Source organism: Mustela nivalis, assembly GCF_964662115.1.
Source record: "Mustela nivalis genome assembly, chromosome: 6".
Taxonomy (NCBI): Eukaryota; Metazoa; Chordata; class Mammalia; order Carnivora; family Mustelidae; genus Mustela; species Mustela nivalis.
This window is the reverse complement of record NC_139025.1, coordinates 90,178,373-90,201,304: the sequence shown is the minus strand read 5'-3', so window position 1 is coordinate 90,201,304 and position 22,932 is coordinate 90,178,373.

Sequence of the window (22,932 nt, the reverse complement as noted above, 5' to 3'; positions counted from 1 at the left end):
TGTCGGTAGTATGAAGTAGGAGAATTATTGTAAGGATTGTGGACCACAGACAAAGAACAGAGTGGGTAGGGATTTCAGGAGCAAATGCAAGTCAGTGGGGGAAATAGTTTTAATAGGTGTGCCTGGCTGGCTCAGTTAGTAGAGTGTGCAGCTCTTGATCTCAGGGTCAGGAGTGCAAGCCCCATGTTGGATCATGTATCCTTTCACTGGTGAAATGAGAAATAATCTTAAAAAGAGAGAGATTCTCTTAAAAAAGAGAGAGAGAGAAGAAAATAGTTTTAGTTCAAATGCTATTCTGAACGTTCTCTAAGCAAGCCACAGAAGATGTCCACTTCATCAGAGAAAGGTGTTGATTTTGTATACATAAGTGAGGAATTTTTGTTCCTCTGGATATTGCTCCCTTAAAAATTTGAAACTTAGCAATATTTATAATTTTTTCACTTGCTTTTTTTCCTTTTAAAAGTGACACCTAACTTCTTTCCCCTTGGAAAATAATCAATGTTAAGTTATTAAGTGATAAAAGCTGTTGTTTCCGATTTAACATAGGAATGGATTTTCCTTCAGGAACTCTAGTTTACTGTGTCTAAAATCAGGAAAAAAAAAAAAAAACAACCACCAGAAGGGAAAAATATCCTCCATGGAGGTCTGTTATGGAATCTCTAAACTTGTATGAACCCTTTTTGTACATAGAGGAGTCTCTTGGGAGAAACTCTACATGTAAGACCAAGAACATAGTCCCATGGCATTTGGAAGCAACCTCGTAAATCAGTGGGAAGGTTTTTTAGTTTAGGATTTAGTCACAGGATGGTTAAAAAGACTTTAAAAGAAAGCTGTTTGTTTCTTTATGTACAGGTCTTTGGGTCAATAAATGATTATTATGTATCTAAGCAATTTCCAGTTGAAATGAGCAGAAGAGTTTTCTTTAGCAAGTTATTGGTGAAGTTCTCGATGAACTGATTCTAAGTTTAACTTGTGTTCTCCTAGTGAAAATTAACTGTAATATTATTGCCTTCTGAATTCTTACCTGTCTGAAGGATGGAAAGGAGTGGCACAGGATTGCAAAAGGGAAGAATCTCTAGCAAAAGAAATCAGAAGCTTTTAATATAATACAAAGGAGATAAAATTGATAAGCAGCATTTTGTTTATAGGTATAGTCTCTGCCCCATCCTCTGAAATAGAGATGTGTACAGAGCCATCCATTCACTACCAGGCAATTTGAAATCAATTTCTTTCCTATAATGCATTCACAGAAATTGTTGTAATATCTAGTGTTTTGTTCTCCCACCCACCCTCCTAATGTGAGTTACTTTAGGCAAAATGGGTGGGAGGGCAGAATAAGCATTGGAAACAATCAAATAGTCAGGCTTTGGGGTGCCTGGTGGCTCAGTCATTGAAGCACCCGACTCTTGATTTTGGCTCAGGTCATGATCTCAGGATTGTGAGATCAAGCCCTACTTTGGGCTCCGTGCTGGCATGAAGCCTGCTTGAGATTCTCTCTCTCTCCCCCTTCTTCTGTCCCTCTCCTCACTGCCTCCACTCATGTACTCTTTCTCTCTCTCTAAAAACAAAACAAAATAAAGAATAGGCAGGCATGCTTGGACTCTCAGAGAACATTAGGAACACATTAGGGAACTTTATTGAGACAACTGTCTCTATAAAAACTAGTGCTGTCTTAAAACAACAAAAAGACAATCCACAAGCTGGGATAAGATACTTGCAAAACACATATCTGATAAAGGACTTATATCAATAATATACAAAGAATTCCTAAAACTCAACAATAAGAAAGCAAACAATTCAGTTTCTAAAACAGGAGTAAAAGATCTGCATTAACACCTCACCAAAGAAGATATAGAGATGAAAAGAAAAGGATATGAAAGATGCCCAACATTATGTCATTAGGAAATTAAATTTAAAATTAATTAACTAATTAATTTTAAATTTTAAAATTTTAATTTAAATTTAATTAAGTTAAATTTAATTTAAAATTTAAACAATCAATACCATTATGTGCCTGTTACAATGGCTAAAATTCAAAACACTGATAACACCAAATGCTGACAAAGATATGAAACAATGGGAACTCTCATTCGTTGTTGGTGGAAATGTAGAATGTCAGAACCACTTTGAAAGATAGTTTGGCAGTTTGTTTGTTTTGTTTTGTTTTGTTTTTTTGTACACATATTGTCCCTTTTATTATTTCTTTTCAGTTTTATTTTATTTATTTTTTCCGGTGTTCCAAAATTCATTGATTATGCACCGCACCCAGTGCTCCATGCAATACGTGCTCTCCATAATTCCCACCACCAGGCTCACCCAACCCCCCAACCTTTCCGCTCCAAAACCCTCAGTTTGTTTCTCAGAGTCCACAGCCTCAGGATACAAAATCAATGTACAGAAATCCATTGTTTTCTTATACACTAACAATGAAAATATAGAAAGGGAAATTAGAGAATAGATTCCATTTACTATAGCACCAAGAACAACAAGACACCTGGGAATAAACGTAACCAAAGAAGTAAAGGATCTGTACTCCAGGAACTACAGAGTACTCATGAAAGAAATTGAAAAAGACACAACAAGTTGAAGGAACATTCCATGTTCATGGATTGGAAGAATAAACACTGTTAAAATGTCTATACTGCCTAGAGCAATCTATGCTTTCAATGCCATCCTGATCAAAATTCCACTGGCATTTTTCAAAGAGCTGAAACAAACAATCCTAAAATTTGTTTGGAACCAGAAAAGACCCTGAATTGCTGAGGAAATGTTGAAAAAGAAAAACAAAACTGGGGGCATCACGTTGTCTGAGTTCAAGCTTTCCTACAAAGCTGTGATCACCAAGACAGCATGGTACTGGCATAAAAACAGACACATAGACCAGTGGAACAGAGTAGAGAGCCCAGATATGGACCCTCAACTCTATGGTCAAATAATCTTCGAAAAAGCAGGAAAAAATATACAATGGAAAAAAGACAGTCTCTTCAATAAATGGTGCTGGGAAAATTGGACAGTTATGTGTAGAAGATTGAAACTTTACCAAACTCTTACACCATACACAAAGATAAACTCGAAATGGATAAAATAACTCAACGTGAGGCAGGAACCCATCAGAATCCTAGAGGAGAACAACCTCTTCAGCATCGGCCACAACAACTTCTTTCAAGATACGTCTCCAAAGGCAAAAAAAGGAAGAGCAAAAATGAACTTTTGGGACTTCATCAAGATCAAAAGCTTCTGCACAGCAAAGAAAAAGGTCAATAAAACAAAGAGGCAACCCACGGAATGGGAGAAGTTTGGCAGTTTTCTACAAATGCAAGCTTGCTATACGATCTAGCAACCACATCCCTATGCATTTACCAAAATGAGCTATAAACTTATATCTACCCAAAAACTTGCACATAAATGTTTATAGCAACTTCATTCATTATTGGCAAAATTTGGAAACAACCAAGAAGAATGTCCTTCAGGTGAATGGGTAAACAAGTGTTCTATAGAATGGACTATTGTTCACTATAATAAAATAAATATATATTTTATATTTAAATATAAATATTCACAATAGTGATAAACTTAAATGAGTTATCAAGACAGGAAAATACATGGGTAAATCTATAATGTATTGCTAAAAGAAAAGAGCCAGTCTGAAAAGGTTACATACTTTATGATCCCAACTGTATGACATTCTGGAAAAGGCAAAACTATGGAGACAGTAAATAGATCAGTGGTGCCAGGAGTATAGGGGTAGGGTGAGAGGGACGAATAGAGGGAACACAGAACATTTTTAAGGTGGCAAAGTTATTCTGTATGTTATGATAATGGTGGACTCATGATATTATGAGTCTGTCAAAGCCTACAGCGTGTGCAACATCAAGATTATCCTAATGTAAACTGTGACATTCAGATAATAATACTGTATCAGTACTGGTTCATCAATTACAACAAATGTGTCAAGTTTTTTTTTTAAGATTTTTTTAAAAGATTTTATTTATTACCACTGCTATTCAACATAGTACTAGAGGTCCTAGCCTCAGCAATCAGACAACAAAAGGAAATTAAAGGCATCCAAATCGGCAAAGAAGAAGTCAAATTATCACTCTTTGCAGATGATATGATACTATATGTGGAAAACCCAAAAGACTCCACTCCAAAACTGCTAGAACTTATACAGGAATTCAGTAAAGTGTCAGGATATAAAATCAATGCACAGAAATCAGTTGCATTTCTCTACACCAACAGCAAGACAGAAGAAAGAGATATTAAGGAGTCAATCCCATTTACAATTGCATCCAAAACCATAAGATACCTAGGAATAAACCTAACCAAAGAGACACAGAATCTATACTCAGAAAACTATAAAGTACTCATGAAAGAAATTGAAGAAGACACAAAGAAATGGAAAAATGTTCCATGCTCCTGGATTGGAAGAATAAATATTGTGAAAATGTCTATGCTACCTAAAGCAATCTACACATTTAATGCAATTCCTATCAAAGTACCATCCATCTTTTTCAAAGAAATGGAACAAATAATGCTAAAATTTATATGGAACCAGAAAAGACCTCGAATAGCCAAAGGGATATTGAAAAAGAAAGCCCACATTGGTGGCATCACAATTCCGGACTTCAAGCTCTATTACAAAGCTGTCATCATCAAGACAGCATGGTACTGGCACAAAAACAGACACATAGATCAATGGAACAGAATAGAGAGCCCAGAAATAGACCCTCAAATCTATGGTCAACTAATCTTCGACAAAGCAGGAAAGAATGTCCAATGGAAAAAAGACAGCCTCTTCAATAAATGGTGCTGGGAAAATTGGACAGCCACATGCAGAAAAATGAAATTGGACCATTTCCTTACACCACACACTAAAATAGACTCAAAATGGATGAAGGACCTCAATGTGCGAAAGGAATCCATCAAAATCCTTGAGGAGAACACGGGCAGCAACCTCTTCGACCTCTGCCGCAGCAACATCTTCCTAGGAACAACGCAAAAGGCAAGGGAAGCAAGGGCAAAAATGAACTATTGGGATTTCATCAAGATCAAAAGCTTTTGCACAGCAAAGGAAACAGTTAACAAAATCAAAAGACAACTGACAGAATGGGAGAAGATATTTGCAAACGACATATCAGATAAAGGACTAGTGTCCAGAATCTATAAAGAACTTAGCAAACTCAACACCCAAAGAACAAATAATCCAATCAAGAAATGGGCAGAGGACATGAACAGACATTTCTGCAAAGAAGACATCCAGATGGCCAACAGACACATGAAAAAGTGCTCCATATCACTCGGCATCAGGGAAATACAAATCAAAACCACAATGAGATATCACCTCACACCAGTCAGAATGGCTAAAATCAACAAGTCAGGAAATGTCAGATGCTGGTGAGGATGCGGAGAAAGGGGAACCCTCCTACACTGTTGGTGGGAATGCAAGCTGGTGCAGCCACTCTGGAAAACAGCATGGAGGTTCCTCAAAATGTTGAAAATAGAACTGCCCTATGACCCAGCAATTGCACTATTGGGTATTTACCCTAAAGATACAAATGTAGTGATCCAAAGGGGCACATGCACCCGAATGTTTATAGCAGCAATGTCCACAATAGCCAAACTATGGAAAGAACCTAGATGTCCATCAACAGATGAATGGATCAAGAAGATGTGGTATATATACACAATGGAATACTATGCAGCCATCAAAAGAAATGAAATCTTGCCATTTGCAACAACATGGATGGAACTAGAGCATATCATGCTTAGCGAAATAAGTCAAGCAGAGAAAGACAACTATCATATGATCTCCCTGATATGAGGAAGTGGTGATGCAACATGGAGGCTTAAGTGGGTACGAGAAGAATAAATGAAACAAGATGGGATTGGGAGGGAGACAAACCATAAGTGACTCTTAATCTCACAAAACAAACTGATGGTTGCTGGGGGGAGGGGGTTTGGGAGAAGGGGGTGGGATTATGGACATTGGGGAGGGTATGTGCTTTGGTGAGTGCTGTGAAGTGTGTAAACCTGGTGATTCACAGACCTGTACCCCTGGGGATAAAAATATATGTTTATAAAAAATAAAAAATTAATAAAAAAAAAAAGATTTTATTTATTTATTTGACAGAGAGAGATCACAAGTAGACAGAGAGGCAGGCAGAGAGAGGGGGAAGCAGGCTCCCTGCTGAGCAGAGAGCCTGATGCGGGGCTCGATCCCAGGACCCCGAGATCATGACCTGAGCCGAAGGCAGAGGCTTAACCCACTGAGCCACCCAGGTGCCCCACAAATGTGCCAAGTTAATGCAAGGTGTGTGTGTGTGTGCGTGTGTGTGTGTGTGTGTGTGTGTGTGTGTGTGTGTGTGTTGGGACAGGAGGGTATATGGGAACTCTCTGCATTTTCTAGGTAATTTCTGGATTCTGTAAATCTAAAACTGCTCTAAAATCGCCTATTAAAATAAAAAACTAACAAAAACTATGCTTTCTTGAGATTACAGGATTCTAGGCTATTAATTCCTCTAATAATTAGGAAAAAAACCCCTTTAACCTTTCCTTCTTGGCTTTTAGAGGTCATAACATCTGCTCACATTTATTATTCATTCAACAATCACTTACTGAGAGCCAGTAGTGCCAAACACTGTTTATGATCCTGGAGATGCAACAGTAAACAAAATGAATCAAGTAGCTGCTCCTTTGGAGCTTATACTTTGTGGGGAAAGACAAATACATAAAAATAAAATCATTAGAGTAATTTCAGATAGTGACAACAATCAATATGAAGAACATTTTAAAATAAATGCATAGTAATGGAATAGAGAGTGAATGAGTAGGAGTTAGGGGAATCAACTTTAGCTGGAGTAATCCTGGGTGGCCTCCCTGACAAGGTGTCTTTTAAACTGAGCCCTGAATGTTTAGGAGATGCTATGGAGACAGGTACATTAAGCAGGAGAAGCAAAGTTTAAAGTCCCAAGGTGAACACATATTTAAAATGACTGGAGCTTCAAAAAGGTAATCCATGTCACCAGGCAGAGAGAATAAAATAGTAAATGGCAGAAAATGAGTTTGGAGCAATGGAGGCACTGGACCCTACAGATGCTTGTTTCCTTCTCTTTGGGGAAAGGTCCAGAAGTTGGAAACTGTCCCCAAATTCCTTCCAGATGACTTTTTGAAATCAGCATATATGTACCCGTCATCTGGGTGGATCTTCCCTTGTCCACTCTAAATATTCATCTGGCACCTACCTTCTATCTGCAGAAGTAATTAAATAAGACATAGAGACTGCCACCAATTAAGACTGCACCATATTTTTTAAAAGATTTTATTTTATTTATTTGAAAGAGAGAGTGAGCAGGAGCAGAGGGAGTGGCGCAAGGAGAGGGAGAATCAGACTCCCCACTGAACAGGGTGCCTGATGTGGGGCTTGATCCCAGGACCCTGTGACCATGACCCAAGCCTAAGGTAGATGTTTAAACAACTGAGCAACCCAGACACCCCAAGACTGCACCATATTTTATCTAATAGTTTATAAATAAATATTTTTTTCATAAGCATGAAATGTTTCAAATGTGGTAAAACTAACAAAACAGATATCAAAATACTCATTCAATACTCAGTCCAGATTTACTGGAAGTTAACAATCTGCCATTTTGCCTCATAGCTTTCTTTCTTTTTTTAAGGTATTATGGAATATAGTTAAAGCCTAACCTCCCATCTTTTCCCCCTGCCCTTCTCACCTGAGGTAACTACTTTTCTGAAGTTGGTTCCATTTCCAGACATATTTTAACCATTTTCTATAAATATATTTTTACCCATACGCAATACATAGAATTTCTACATGTATCTGTTTTATGACCCCTCTCTGGACTATATCTTGATTATTTTGACAGAATGCTGCTTAACAGCTGTCAAAAAAAAAAAAAAATCAGTCTGAAAGAATTGGAGTTCACACCCTCACTCATGAAATTTAGCATACTAAGGAATGACACAACCACCATGAAGTAGGTTCAAGTAAGAAGTATCTGCTCTGATAATTAGCAAGCAATGAAGAAAAAGATCTTTCTAGAAAATATGGACATAGGGAACTAGCACTGAAACATATTGATGAATAACAACTGACTGAGGTTCATTCATTTATCCATTCATTTTACCAAAATTTATTGAACTATGTGTCCACTGAGAATACACAAGTGATGAGGACAAAATCCTTGCCTACAAGGTGTATAGTTATGGTCCCAGTTGAAATAGAATGCTATTCTCCTCTGGGAGTAAAGAAGTAAAAATTTAAAAATATTTAATTTTTATGAAGGCAGAGAATAAATCTGTGGTGGTGGTTTTAATGATGGACCTTGAACCAAGAATCAGAATTTGTTTCAGGAAAATGGAGCTAAATGTTGGGAAAATCATGACATAAAATGTATGTCTTCTCACTTCCTCAGAGACATCATGACATCATTTTGATGTTTTCTACCTTTATCTTATGCCACTTCCTTCATTGCCAATTTCAAATTTATTTGCTCCATGTTATTTTTAAGATTTGCATAAGTAGTATCATACTTCATATACATTTTTGTAACTTGCCATTTTCCCCTCAAAGTTGTTTGGGCCATATTCTAGGTTAATTTAAGCAAATAAGATTAATGATTAAAATCATTTAAATCATGTACATTGATGTATGTTGTTTCATATAAAGAATAAACCGCAGTTTACTTATTCATTCTCATTCTGATAGGCAGTTTAACTATGTGAAAGAATACCACAATGAGAATCCCTATACATTTTTCTGTCTAGCCTCTGAAAGACTTTCTCTAAGGCACATACCTGAATATGAACTTGCTCCATCATAAGCTATGTGAATGTTTAATTTTGTTAGGTAAAGCAGAAACTTCTAGTTTCCAACCCCAATCCTCATTCCTCCTTGATTTTCAGTTCGACGCGTGGACGTCTGAAAGAGACATTTCCCACCCTCCCTTGCTAAATATGATTTAACTGAAATTTGACCAATAATGTCTAAGTAGAAATGCCATGTAGCTTTCAGTATATTACCTTAAAAGACAGCTGGCATATAATCCATTGTTTCTTTTGCTTTGTTCCTTTCTTCTCTACCGGCTTCAAGAATATAGATGTGATGATGAGAAGTGAGAAGTCATTCTGGATGATAAACACAGGGGCCCCACTGCAGGAGTGTCAGGACCAGAGGGAACTCGTGGGTACCCTTCTGGAGCCATTTTACTAAAAACAAACTTTATTCCTTGATATTTGTTGGAAAAATCTGAATTTCTTTCTTGTATAATCCCCTATTGTCTTAAGTTTTCTGTCACATCTAGCCAGGTACAATCCTAATGAATGCACTAGTAGCACTAGTACTCTACACTAGTTTCCACTGGTTGTACCATTTAATACCCCCACAAGCCACAAATGAGCTTGTAATTATAATATTTTATTTTAGAATTGTTCAAAGCTGAAGTTTTATAACTTCATCTCACTTTTATCCTCCCACGTCATATAAGAAAGAAAAACAAAGTGCATTAGAATCTCCACTCTGTAGCTCAGAGCGTTAGAACCTAGGAAGTTCAATGGCTTGACCAAGGTCTCTGGTAGGTCGATATCAAGGATAAATATGATGTCTCACAGACACTGTGCTTCTGTGGGGCTACCGGAGGAGAGATTCTTTTGAAAGTGATCTAGTTATGCTGACAAACTTTACAGGTTCTACTCCCAGTTAATTCACATAACATTGTGATAAAAAAAAGTCTTATTATTAGCTGTCCTATTGCTAAAGCAAAAACATATTGAGTCACACACCAGAATGTGCATTTGGGGCATTGGCTTGGACTGGGAAGAGTCAGTCCAACTCAAGAAGCTAATTGGTTTACAGAGAAGGCAGAGGAAAGCGTACATTCATCAAAGAATACTAGTCAATTGCCTGGTCTCTTGGCACTGTCTGCCAGCCAATTTTCAGACTATATTGGCGCTGAATCCAAAAAAGTCACTGATCTCCCTGCACAGCTGGAGGGCATTGGGCTAAAGGAGCAGAATTTTAAAAGGAGGAAGAAACTGAGACCTACTTCCATTTTAGACATACTATTTTTCCTTCTTTTGCTAATATAGGAGTGACTTATGGGAAGTAGAGTGGCTTCAGAACCATCCAGCCTGCTGGAGAGAGTGGGAGAGGCTGTGCTGGAGTTGCTCTTGAGGACAGAAGTGTCCAGAAATGTCACGGGAAATGTCCAGAAGTGCTTGTTGACTGGGACTTGAAATGACCTGAAGATGTGTTTTTGGCTGCTGGGCCTCTAACGGGGTTTTGTATGCACATCAGAGTACATACATGCATTACGGGGAACTTTGGGGTTTGGTCAATGTCAAGACAAAGGGGTTATGAGTTCCTATCTCCCACCAAGAAGATGTTGGTCATCGGCACCTTCTTTGTCACCTCTGAAGTCAGAATATAAAAACCTTTGGGTAGAGAAATGTATTTGTTATAGATATATGGAAAGAAGAGGTATGTGGAAAGATGAGAGACAAACAACTCTGAATATTTTGGCTTCCTATGAACTGAACCCTAAATCAGGTAATTCTAAATATATTCTCTTTTAAAAGTCCCCCTTTGCCCAATGTGTCTTCAGCTATTATGGAAAATTAAACCACCAAATTTTAAATCTACTTTCAACACCACTGAAAATTGTAAATAGAGAAGAATTACCTATAAATCAAGTTCACTGTGTTATAGGAGACAATCCAGTTCATATATGCCCAATAAATGCCAGCGAATTTTCCAAACCAGAAGTTAACTGTCTGTGCTTGATGTGGGAGGGCAACATACATACTTAATAAAATTTAAAATCCAGGCCTCAGGGCTCAACAAATTCAGTTCCTGCTACTGAATTTCTCCTTGAAAATAACATAGTGTATTGAAAATGGAAAGTCTAAGGAACTGGAATTTCTACTGAAATGAGACAGAAGGCTCTGCTGCATTTAATCAACTGACATGAGACACTTGGCTCTGGCTGAACCATAAAGGCTCCGTTTTTATCAGATTCTGCCTTCTATGGATGGGGAAGACTGATGACGGAGTACCATGTGGGCAGCGTTGTGAGCAGATCATTGCGCAGTGGGAAGCCCATACTGGATAGGGATTCTGGACCTCTCGTTTCTAGCGCCAGTGTTGCCTCTAACTAGTTCTGAAATCTTGGGTGATCTTTTAGCCTCGGTCTCCATTATTGTAAAATAGGAAAATGGAAGATACTCTCGACTACGTAGATGAATTTTAGTGGTCTGCGATTATCGCACAATGTACTCTGCTGGTTGGGATTGCTTCTGATAAGAATAAAATATAACAATGTGGTAAAAACAGCCAGTGCTTAACCATATCCAATTCTCTCCTTTCCAGATCCATTACATAGGTTGGGACAGGTGACTCCTTCAGATCAATGGCAGTATATGATGTCTGCGTGGGTCCAAGACTGGGAGAGCAATGTGAGTTTTACATTGTCTCTGTTCCCCTGCCATACGGTGTCAGCGAAATGTTGATACAGTAGAGCCACAAGGTGGAAATGATCAGATCACTGATAGCTGAAGAGAGCTGCCCTAGAGAGCCATTAAACTTGCAAAGAACTCGGGAGAGTAAGAAATACAAGAGATTTTGAGGTTTTTAATTGCCATGCTGTCTGGTCTGTACACAACATATCATTGCCCCAGACCCAGGTGACACAGCCAGCAGGACCATTTGCAACCATGTAACGGACGAGTAGTTGTTCATAGGCAAGAGAATACACGACCCATCTATACTGTTAAAAGCAGGCACAAGGAAGAAATATGAAGCTAGAGATATTTATAACACACCGCAATTGCTCAACAAATGCTTGTTTTGTGAACGAATAATATGAAGTTCCCCTCCTGTGTGTGTGTGATAGGAGAAGGGGATGTGGAGGAGGATGAACTCGTTGAGAGCATCTCTGTATCCTGATCAGCATAGCACATGGTAGTGCTCAAGAAGTGTTTGTTGAATTCAGAGGAATGGAGTGAACACTTAGTATGGTGAAGCATATGGCTGACTTTAAAACTGACAATATAGAAATGAATATTGGTCCCATTCCTTACTCATAGCCTCCACTTTAAAAATAGAAAATATCTGAAATCTATACATGTGGGGGATTGTCATTCACACATTCATTCGTTCAGTAAATATTTATTGAGTGCCTGCATTACTCAAAGCACCCGTGTGCAGCATCGATGATCTAGGACTGGAAAAGTCCTCACGAAATTTACATTCTAGGGCGTTGGGGCTGAGGGATGGGAGGAACAGGGGGTGAGAGACACTAATTATTTAAATTACATTGTGATTGGTACCACCACGGAGAATTACAGGATGCCTTGAGAGCAGATGATGGCAGTCCCAACCTAGGCTGGTGGTCAGGAAAGGCATCTAGTTTTAACCCAAGTCTTGGTCCCTGCTATGATGATTTGGTAACTAACACACTTGCTGAATTTTTCAGCCTGCATGTGGAATCTTGTGACTGTGGCTCTGCTTACAGACACGGTATTTGCTGAAGTGAAAGCAAGGCAGATGTTTTTCTAGCATTTGCCTTGCTTTCACTTTGCTTGAATTTCGATGCGGCGGCATTAGTCAAACACAGTAAATATCGCAGGACTCTGGGAAACGGTGGAAAGTGGGGAAAGGAGTCTGTCCTTCTTTGCAATAAGATTTGCATGTGGTTTTGACACCATGTAACCCAGAGTCCCTCCTATGAAAGAGAGACTATTATTTCACAGGTGAGGAAGCTGAGAATGGAAGGGTAGGCAACTTTTCCAAAGTTGCACAGTTAATAAATGCTAGAGGGAGAATCAATCTGGCTATAAGTGAAGATGTTTACCCCTACTTTGCACTGCATTTGCATCTCCCAAGACTGACTTCTGTAAGAGCAGAGTCCTCTTACTAGGAGATCAAATTTTCAGCCTGTAGCTGAAAATCACTGTTAGCAAAATTACCTTGGAAGATTCTGAAAAAGATTTCTTAATAAATCTAATGCGGACATTTTTTCTGCCAGCTGGCACAGATTATTGCTCACTTGATCGAACACCTGATAAAGTAATTGATCATATTTGGGGGTCATGTTGCTAGAAGGCTATATGTCTTCAGACACTAGAGTCACCTGCAACTTGGTAAGGTGGTTGGTCACTTAAAGAGGCACACAGTGATGATGAGGCTGACCAAGGGCACGTGTCCTCATCTACTTTATTTCCTTTTTCTGAGCCTACATAATTGAATCCTAGCAGGCTAAGTACACTACCATATGTTCATTTGTTACATTTCTTTCCTTTTTTTTTTTTTTTTTAAGATTTTATTTATTTATTTATTTGACAGAGAGAGAGAGAGTGGGAGAGGGAGAAGCAGGCTCCCTGCTGAGCTGGGAGACTGAGGAGGATCAGTCCCAGGACTCTGGGATCATGACTTGAGCTGAAGGCAGATGCTTCACTGACTGAGCCACCCAAGCACCCCGATTTGTTACATTTCTTAAGTAATAAGAGTCCTTTTGTAGACAGTATCTATTTCCCTTTCTCCCCTACCCAAAGAAAAAGGTCCAATAGAAGTTTTAGGGAACTCGGAAAGTGAGAAAGGAAGACTCTTTGCAAAGCATACCGCTTACATTAGTATTTCTGAAAGGATGATTGGGACACTGCATTTTTAAAGTAACTTTCAAAGTGATTCTTCTGTGTTCCTAAAGTTCGAAAGTCATCTATGTGTCTGTCCTATCCTAATTGAGAAGAGAATAGCAGGTCACGTTAGCCTTTAGGTGAAGAGTGGAGTCTGCCTTTCATTTTAGCATTTCCCTGCAGTGTTATGTCCTGGTGCTCTCTCTGTGACCCTCAGTGCTTGTTTCCTGAGTGTCAGATCCAATGGATCTCAGCAGAGTAAGTAGGTCACTCACCCAGGGCCAGAGAGAACTCTCCTGAATTAAGTTCACACCACATGTAGAGCGAAGAACTTGAGTAGCCAAATATCACTACAAGCAAGAGGCACATCTCTTAACTGTACAGTATCAGTCTGGGTGCATGGCTGCAAGGATCAGAAGTGACTCTTGTCTATTTTGAGTCCAAAGGAAATTTCCCGATTATTTATTTCCCGATTATTTCTCCGAATCTGAGGAGATCCAGAGGATCAGGCAGATAAGTAGCAAGACCAGAGAAACTTCCAGAGCACTGAAGTAAAAACATCCACAGCAGGAACAGCCTGGTGTGCCTCCTTGTACCCCTTCAAATCCACCTCCCAGGGGAGGGTGGTCCGTAAGCCGCTGAGACTGAATCAGGCACTTCCCGGGCAGGAGGGCTGGCCTTGGGGGGGGGGGGGTTGTGTAGGGGGGCACATCTGCACTCAGGGGAAGGGGCTGCTCTCCCAAAGAGAGGCTTAAGTGGGATTGGCCGCTGGGCAGCCCCAGAGGACAAAAGCAAATGCGTGCCTGCGTGGGGGGCAGCCTCCTCCCCACAGGATCTGCTGGGCTTCTTCCTGGAATGGTGGCACCACCCTCTTGGTCTTCTCATTTCTTATTTAAGAAATGGGAGCTTCTAGGGGAATATTGTTGTGATGAATATAGGAACCCTTTAACACAAAGCAAAACACATCCTCGAAGTTCTTTCTCTTTTTCTGCATATCAGCCAGGTGCTTTTACCTGCTATGGAAAATAATAGAGAACGCAATTAAGGAATTTGAAACTGTCAGGAGCGTGGCACGGCTTAAAGAAAGGACATCGTTGTTTTGTTTTGTTTTTCCCACTTGTTTTCTCTGCTAAGGGACTTCTAGGTGCCAGAGGTCACTTATCATTTGTTATTCATGTATTCATTTTGTTGAGTCTCAGGATCCCGTTTTGGAACCCTGACTGATTTGCAGCCTCTGTTAAACACAATTTCTTACTTACAGCTCCTTTACCTGCTGCCGGTGCCTCCACTCCAGGTTTTGCTGGACCTTGACTAACCTGCCTCTTCAGGCTGGTCATAGTCTCACCAGATTGTTAATTTGTAACTCTGGGAAAACTCTCTGAATCATTCTACTGGGAATTATTCCACCCCGTGGTGTCCTTGGGTAGCAAAGGATATTGACACTGCAGTTGTTAGATTCCCCTAACTGTAGAAACCGATTAGAAATGAGCAAAGAGGGTGAAGGACAGGAGACAAGATAGAAATATATCCTCAGACATAGGTAAAGATACTGAGAGAGAAAACAATCAGAAACATGCCAGCGTTTACTGAGGTATGCAGTAAAATGTTCCCATAAGGCTGACTCAGATCCATTCTGGAAATAGCAGGGGTATACATTATAAAGAAAATGCCAACTCTTACTTAGAGGTTTTTAAAAAAATGACAACCAATTTAACAGTGTTTGAAAGAAAAAAATGATACTGTTATAGCAAAGGAAACTGAGGCAGAAAGATAGTTTTTGATTTGGAGTAAATGCCATACACAATGGCAGCTCTACTAAACCAGACCCAGAGCCAGTGAAAGAAATCCAGCCAGATTTCTCATGGCAGACCCGTAAGCAGACGCTTGCAGCCAGACCTGCTGATGAGGTACAACATGCTGCCTTTTGAACTTTATTGCCACTTACTCCCCAAAATTGAGGACATATTTGAAATGCTAAGCAATTTACCCTGTATATCAAGGCTACTGTCTTGCTCAAACTCTATGTGCCAAAAATATTGACACATGACCCAATGATGCAAACAACCTATTACTTACTTTCTGACTGACATGCAACCCTTTTGCTTAGCTAAAAATTTCTCTCCAAATCATTCTAACAATTATCCTCTTGACTCCTCACGCATGAGAGAAAGAGTAGTCACCATCCCATTTTTTATTTTTCCAAGTCAAATTCTTAGCAAATTTATTCTAGATTCAAAAAATAATTGCTATTTTCTCTCTATCTCTTCTCGGGGGGTGGGGGGGGGGGAGAAACCTTCCAGGACTGCCATGACTTCCTCTCCTGGTGTAGCTAGGAAATGTACCATTCAGGGCTGCTAATGCATGGAATAAACGGACAGTCTTGCTAGCTCCTATTATCATCACTGTGTCTAGAGTCTATGTCAGTTCAGAACTAAAATGTCCTCCTTTGCCTCCAGAGTACTTTAAATATCCCAACAGTATCTGCATGTATATAATGCCCATCTGTACGATATCAAATCGTCTTGACAAACGTCCCATATTTCCAACTGTGTGTGTGTGTGTGTGTGTGTGTGTGTGTCTGAGAAAACTGAGAGGTTACACAAGACAAACTTTTTCGGATTATATGCACATCCAAAACTTACAGTCTTTCCTGATAGACATAGGGTCATGTAACGTGGAGAAAACAAGGGCAAAAATGAATCCACGTAGATCAGAAATGATTAGTCAGCTCCACTTTCTTTTCTACTGCATTATTGTACATGATTCATTTTAAATGCAAGAGACTAGGAAAAAATTGACTTCTTTTTAATGAGGTTTGATGTATTCAACCTTGTGTTATTAGTGAAAATAGGATACCTTGTTAGTTGGAAAATACGTATAAAATAATGCACTGTTTTGAATAAATTATCAGATTGATAAGTATCTAATGACAATATTGATATTGCTTTACATTTGCAGAGAATGTTGGCAGTTTACAAAGCACATTCATATTCATCACTTTGCTCAATCCTCATAATTCTCTGGGCATTATTGTTCATATTTTATAGATAGGATCCTATGGCTCAGGGAGTTCAATGACAGGTAGTAAGGGAAAAGCTAGGGTCAGTCTCTTTAGGTTTCTGCCTGCAAACCTTTTTTAGAAGTCACTTTTACCAAAGAAAACCAAACAAAAAGAAGGTCTTCATTGTCTCTTATCTGCACTTTCTCAATGGCCTCTTATCTACTATCTCAGGAACAGTCTTCCCTACTACTCTTGATCTTCCCAAAAGCAATTCAAATCTCCATTCTTGCCTAACAGAACTTTTGCCTGGAAGTTAAATTTTGAACTCCTATCCTCATCCAGTGTCCTTCCCAATGTGACCTAAATGTAGCCTCAACTAGTTCTTCAGTCCCTTGTCCCTTTCACATTGTCTGTGTTCCAACGGCACCAAACTCAGGAGTCCTTCAACATACTGTAGCTTGTGTCTTTGTACCCACTTTTTAATTTTTTCCTAGAATGCCTTTTCTTTATCCTTCACCTAGCAAATTTCTACCTATGACCTGAGAACCAGCTGAGACAGCCTCCTGTATGAAGCCTTTCTTCCCCTCTTAGGACATGTACACAAATTTTGTTATTATTAATGCCAAACGAAGTTGAAATAACGTGAATGAGCTTCCTAAGGGTCTGGACAACATTTGTTGATCTTTACTCCCTAGGACCTAGCACAATGTCTGGCATTCAATAACTAGTTACAGAATTAATAAATAAAGTATCCATTATCTCTCTGACTGCAGAAAAAATACCTGCATTTAGTAATCAGGTACATTTAGTGCATTTAATAATTTTTTAATCAAAAAATTTTATAGCAATTTTACTTCTGAGTATGTTTCCAAAATAACTGGAAACAGGTTCTCAAGGAATATGTGCAACCCCAGATTCTTAGCAGTATTATTCACAATAGCTGAAATGTGGAAACAACCCAAATAACATCAGTGGATAAACGGATAAACAAAATGTGGAACAGACCCACAAGGAAACATTATTCAACCTTAAGAAGGAAGGATTTTCTGACATGCTATACTACATGGATGAACCCTGAAGACATGTGTTAAGTGAGATAACCCAGTCACAAAAAGACAAGTATTGTATGATTCCACTTAAATGAGATATCTAGAATAGCCTAATTTTTAGAAACAAAGTAGAATGGTGGCAGCCAGGAACTAGGGGCAGAGAGAAACGGGGGTTGTTTAATGGGCATAGAGTTCCAGTTTTATACGGTAAAAAGATTCTGGAGATTGGTTGCACAACAGGGTGAATATGTTTACCACAACTGAACTGTACACTTAACCATGGTGAAGATAATAAATTTTAATTGTTAAATTAATTTATGGGTATTTACCACAGTAAGATACTTTTTAAGTAAAAAGAAAACTCTTTGAGTGACATGCCCTCGTTAGTTATAGGAATGAATGAACTAAAGAAATTATTTTGAATATTGCAGTATGTGTATGGGGGTGGCATAGAAAAAGGGTGGAACAAGAAATAAAAGACAAAATATTTCTAAGAGCTTGCTTTCTGGCTGGAGAGACAGAAATCAGACATATAAAGTGATGATATAATTTCAAAACAATAGATTTCCATAAAAATAGTTAAATCACTATTGGATTCCCAAGATTGAGTAAAGAGTTTAATAGAGTTAAATTGGATTAATCTTGGAGCTCTTCCTGGAGGAGGTAGATGGATAGCTTGGTTTTGAAGAAGCAGGGTATGGGCAATATAGATATAGAGGGTCAAATGGTTGAACTATTTGGGACCAAGATATACTTGCTTTGTAGGAATTAATTTATTAAATTCTTTAACAGCTCTATCAGGAAAGTACTGTTTATAATCTCTCTTTTGAGCAAACTGAGGCTAAGAGGGGGAAGTAGCTTATCTAAAGAGAATGTGTAGTAAAGGGTAGAATAAGTTTTTTTTTTTAATGTTTGTAATTTTTAAAGTATTTTATTCATTTATTTATTTTTCCCCATGTGACACTAAAATTTTATTTATATTTTATTTTATTTTTTCAGTGTTGAAAGATTCATTGTTTATGCACCACACCCAGTGCTCCATGCAATACATGCCTTCTTTAAGCCTTCCTTAGGGTGGGCACGTATTGCAGAGTAAGGTTTTAAACCCATGCCACCTGGCTCTGGCTTCCATGCATTTATTCAATAAGCTATGTTTTGCTCTGCTCTCTGCTTGATCCCTTTATGAAGTGGCTCTCAGTGTCTCATTTCTATATACCCTTCCTGAGTTCCAATGGTTTTAACAGTTTCCAGAATGCAACATATTACCACAGGAGAGCTTGGAATCCAGCTCACGGAATGTTCACAGAGGGCTTGGTGAAATAAAATAGTTTAAGAACAATATGAGAAATTCAGTTTAGAGAGACAATTTTTCTCACATGGGTCACTCCCTTTGACACAGGATTGAGGTTGGGGAGCCTCCTCTCGGAGAGAAGAGTCCCACTGTCCCAGGGGAGCTCCTCAACTCTGTAGTTCCATGGACATTCTTCCCAGATGATGTTCTTGTGGGTTAGCACTTCACGAAAGCGCCTCTGCATTTTGCGTGGTATATTCAAGTGTATGAGGCTGCAGACTGTCATCAACATCACCAACTTTCATCAGAATTTACATCTTTTTCCACCCCCAGGGTTGCAGCAGATGTGTTATATTATTTTCAAAAGAAAATCAGATGTGGATAATAGGGACTGAGTGAGTGTGTATTAACTGGAGTGAAAGGGGTGGTCAGGAAAAGCCAACTCTTCCATATTAAATCATATATATTAATATTTAATACTGAGAAAGTAATCGTAGTTAGGATGCTGCTTATAGAAAAAGACACTGCGTTAATCCATAGTAAATTATCTGAGGTAGAGTCAAATCCTAGAAGAACAAGGTGGTGATTATTTAATCTTTATTCTGACACAAACAGCCAAACTGGGAAGTGCTTTACCCATGTTCAGACTTTATTTTTTCCTGTTTAACATTCCCAAAACATATAAATCAGTAAGATTTTAAGTATTTTATTTCCATTTTTAAAGATTTTGTTTATTTTAGAGAGGGGGAGACAGCATGAGTGTGGGGGTGCAGAGAAAGGAAGAGAGAAAATCTTAAGCAGACTCCACCCTGAGCACAGATTCCATAGTGTGGCTCAGTTCCAAAACCCAAGGTCATGACCTGAGCCAAAACTAAGGCTTGGACACTTAACCAAGGACACTTCACCTGCGCCACCCAGGTGCCCCCAGATTTTGTTACTTAAGTATCTTAAAATTACATTCAAATGATGAGGTCATAAATACTTGTTAATAAAAAGTGAGAAACAAGGGTACACATTTTCCTGGGTTCAAAGTGAAGGGAATCTCTTACTATTGAAACATTACTAGTTAGAAACAGAAGCATTTAGATTCAGGTGAGTGTAGATACAAAAAAAGAGAAAAAAGAACTATTGAAGTTTCTCCAACTACCTTTCAGACTGAAGAACACTGATAAAATATTTCATTTTATTAATTGTAAATGAATTAGAGACATGTGGGTTCTGGTTTCCTCAGAATCAGCATGGGCTTAAAATGTAAGAGAAAATAACTTTTGGTAAATCCTATTTGGAATTTTGTTAACCCTGAACCGTTTTTGCTAAAGGTTCACTTTTGTGATTGAATTTAGAATAGAATACCTAAGTACAAAAAGAATGCATTGGGTTTTTAAGCTGAACACATTTTGAAATCAATGACAATTTAAGGTTCTTCTAGAAACAGGTGGATTCATGCCCAAAGTAATGAATAAGTTCATTGTCTCTTGGTCTTACATCTGAGTGTGCCAGAACATTTTAAATTTTGCCTTATAAAATGTAAAGACCTGATATATGCTGTGGGAAACACTCCTCTTTAACAGAATCTGAATTTCAGGCTCCGCCTTTAATTCTGATCTGTCTACCAGTTGTAATACTTGTGTCTTTTTCACAGAATGAGCAAACAGCAAATAGTCTCGTGCACCATGTGTGTGTAATTGGTAGATTCAACCCTGCTCTATTAAGATGGCTCCCCTAATTCAATTTCTTCTGTATTAGAGTTTAGGACAATATTGTTATTAATAACTGTTATTAATAACTTTTTTTTCATTTAATTGATTTTGTTTTTTAAAATAGCAGCAGAACTTTTTTTTTGGTCTTCATTTGGTCTGTTAAATGTGATATAGAGAGATGAATTTTAAACACATCATTGTGGCAAATCAATGGATCCTCAGTGATTATCTTGAGCTATGTCTACCAATGCCATAGCAACTAGTTAAAAGTTGGGGTATAGGGAGTACCTAAGGAGGATCAGGTATACTGTTCAATCAGATAGAGCAACTTGATCAATAGACTCCCTTTGTATATATCACCTGCCTGCTTCCCTCAGTGTATACACATGCATGCATATATCAGCAAAACAAAATCAAAGCCTTTTTCAAGTTTTAATAATATTGTTGTCATGAAGATATCACTTTAGCATAAGATACCTTAGAAGAGTAAAAATTTCTTCATGTCTGCAATATTTCATTAATAAATTGGTCTATACATCAGTTATTACTCTTCCCCAGGAATGGTAAAACAATTTTCTAATATTCCTTTAGAATTCTAAAATCAAAGGCACATCTAGAGATGTGCCTTTCAATTTCATCTTTGAAACTTGGAATAGCAAAAGCAATAACAAAAACAAAGGGCATTAGTCAATGTTTAAAGCCTCAATGTCGACTCCTATAATTTTCAGCTATACCTCAGGATAGCTGAAAATTCTGTAAAATGATATCTAATCTATGGATGAGAGGACTAAGGTATGTTAGTGAGACTGGAAAATTATAGGAAGATTCCAGAAGACCCTTCATCTTCATCTTTCTGCTCATTTCTTTAGTTGTTTAAGAAGTAACCAAGATGTGAAGTGTATAAACCTGGTGATTCACAGACCTGTACCCCTGGGGCTAGGAATACATTATGTGTTAATAAAAAAATTTAGAAAATTTTAAAAAAAGAAGTAACCAAGATATACTTACCATTCTGGCTGTGTAAATAAATAAGAATTACTTTGTCTGAAATCTTGTGATTCTAATATTTTTAACTAATCTATTTGTACACCACTTCACGTGAACGCCTTCCTTGATGTGTAAGCAACCGGCGCCCCCATGCTCCAGTGTGCACAGCTATCCACGCATCTATAGTCAGCCCTGGACATCATTTATTCATTTGGTTTCTGCCTATCGAACAAAATCAGGCAGGACTAGACCTAAAGACCAACTCAACTGCATATACACATACAGGTTCAGAGCGAGCCTTATTATTAGATAAGTAGGAAACTAGCTATATGATGACATTTTAGGATACTCTAAGACATGATGGAAAAAAAAAAGATTTCTGGTCTTTTGCTACTGTCTTGGTTGAACATTAAAGTTAACACTGTTCTTTGTAATACTTCTATTAATGAAAGTTTTAGGTATTGGGAGAGAATTAGTAGTCATAGGCATATAAGGTATCGGAGAAGCTTTATGCAGGAAGATAACTGGGTGGCTGGGACAGGAGAAGAAACAAGTATCAAATTCTTAATTTATAGGTCAGTGATAGCTTTGATTTTTGATTTTTGTAATTACATGTTTCAGGGAACATGGACTGAACCATAGCATTTAGATTTTTTTAGTAGGCTCCACTTTCAGTGTCAAGCCCAGTGTGGAGCCTGAACTCACAGCCCTGAGATCAAGACCTGAGCTCAGATCGAGTCAAATGCTCTACTGACTGAGACACTCAGGCACCAGATTCCTATACTGAAATAGGAAAGTAGGAGGGAAAGGACAAGTAGAGGAGGATTCTAAGTGAGAATTAGATACGAGCTAGCATGTTACTTGCACGATCTCAATTATTCAAACAAGCTTGTGAGGCAGGAATGACTTCCATTGTTCAAATGGAAAATAAAGAGATGAAACATCTTATCCAAAGTCACGTAGCTAGTAAGTCTAGTAAGTATAGAATCTGAACCCAGATCTCTAAACATCAGATAGTTTTATGCTTCTTCTTAAAACCTATTCTATAACGTACTTATATTCTATATGTAGCATTTAAAAAGGGTTCTTTTATCCCTGGTAAAATATCACTGATATTTCACAGAGGGACGATTCCTTTTTGACTTTTATACTATGCCAGAGTATACATCTTCAGCAGAAATGTCTAAAACAACAACAACAACAACAACAAAACTGTGTGTATGCATGTGTGTGCGTGTGTGTCTTTGTCGTTGT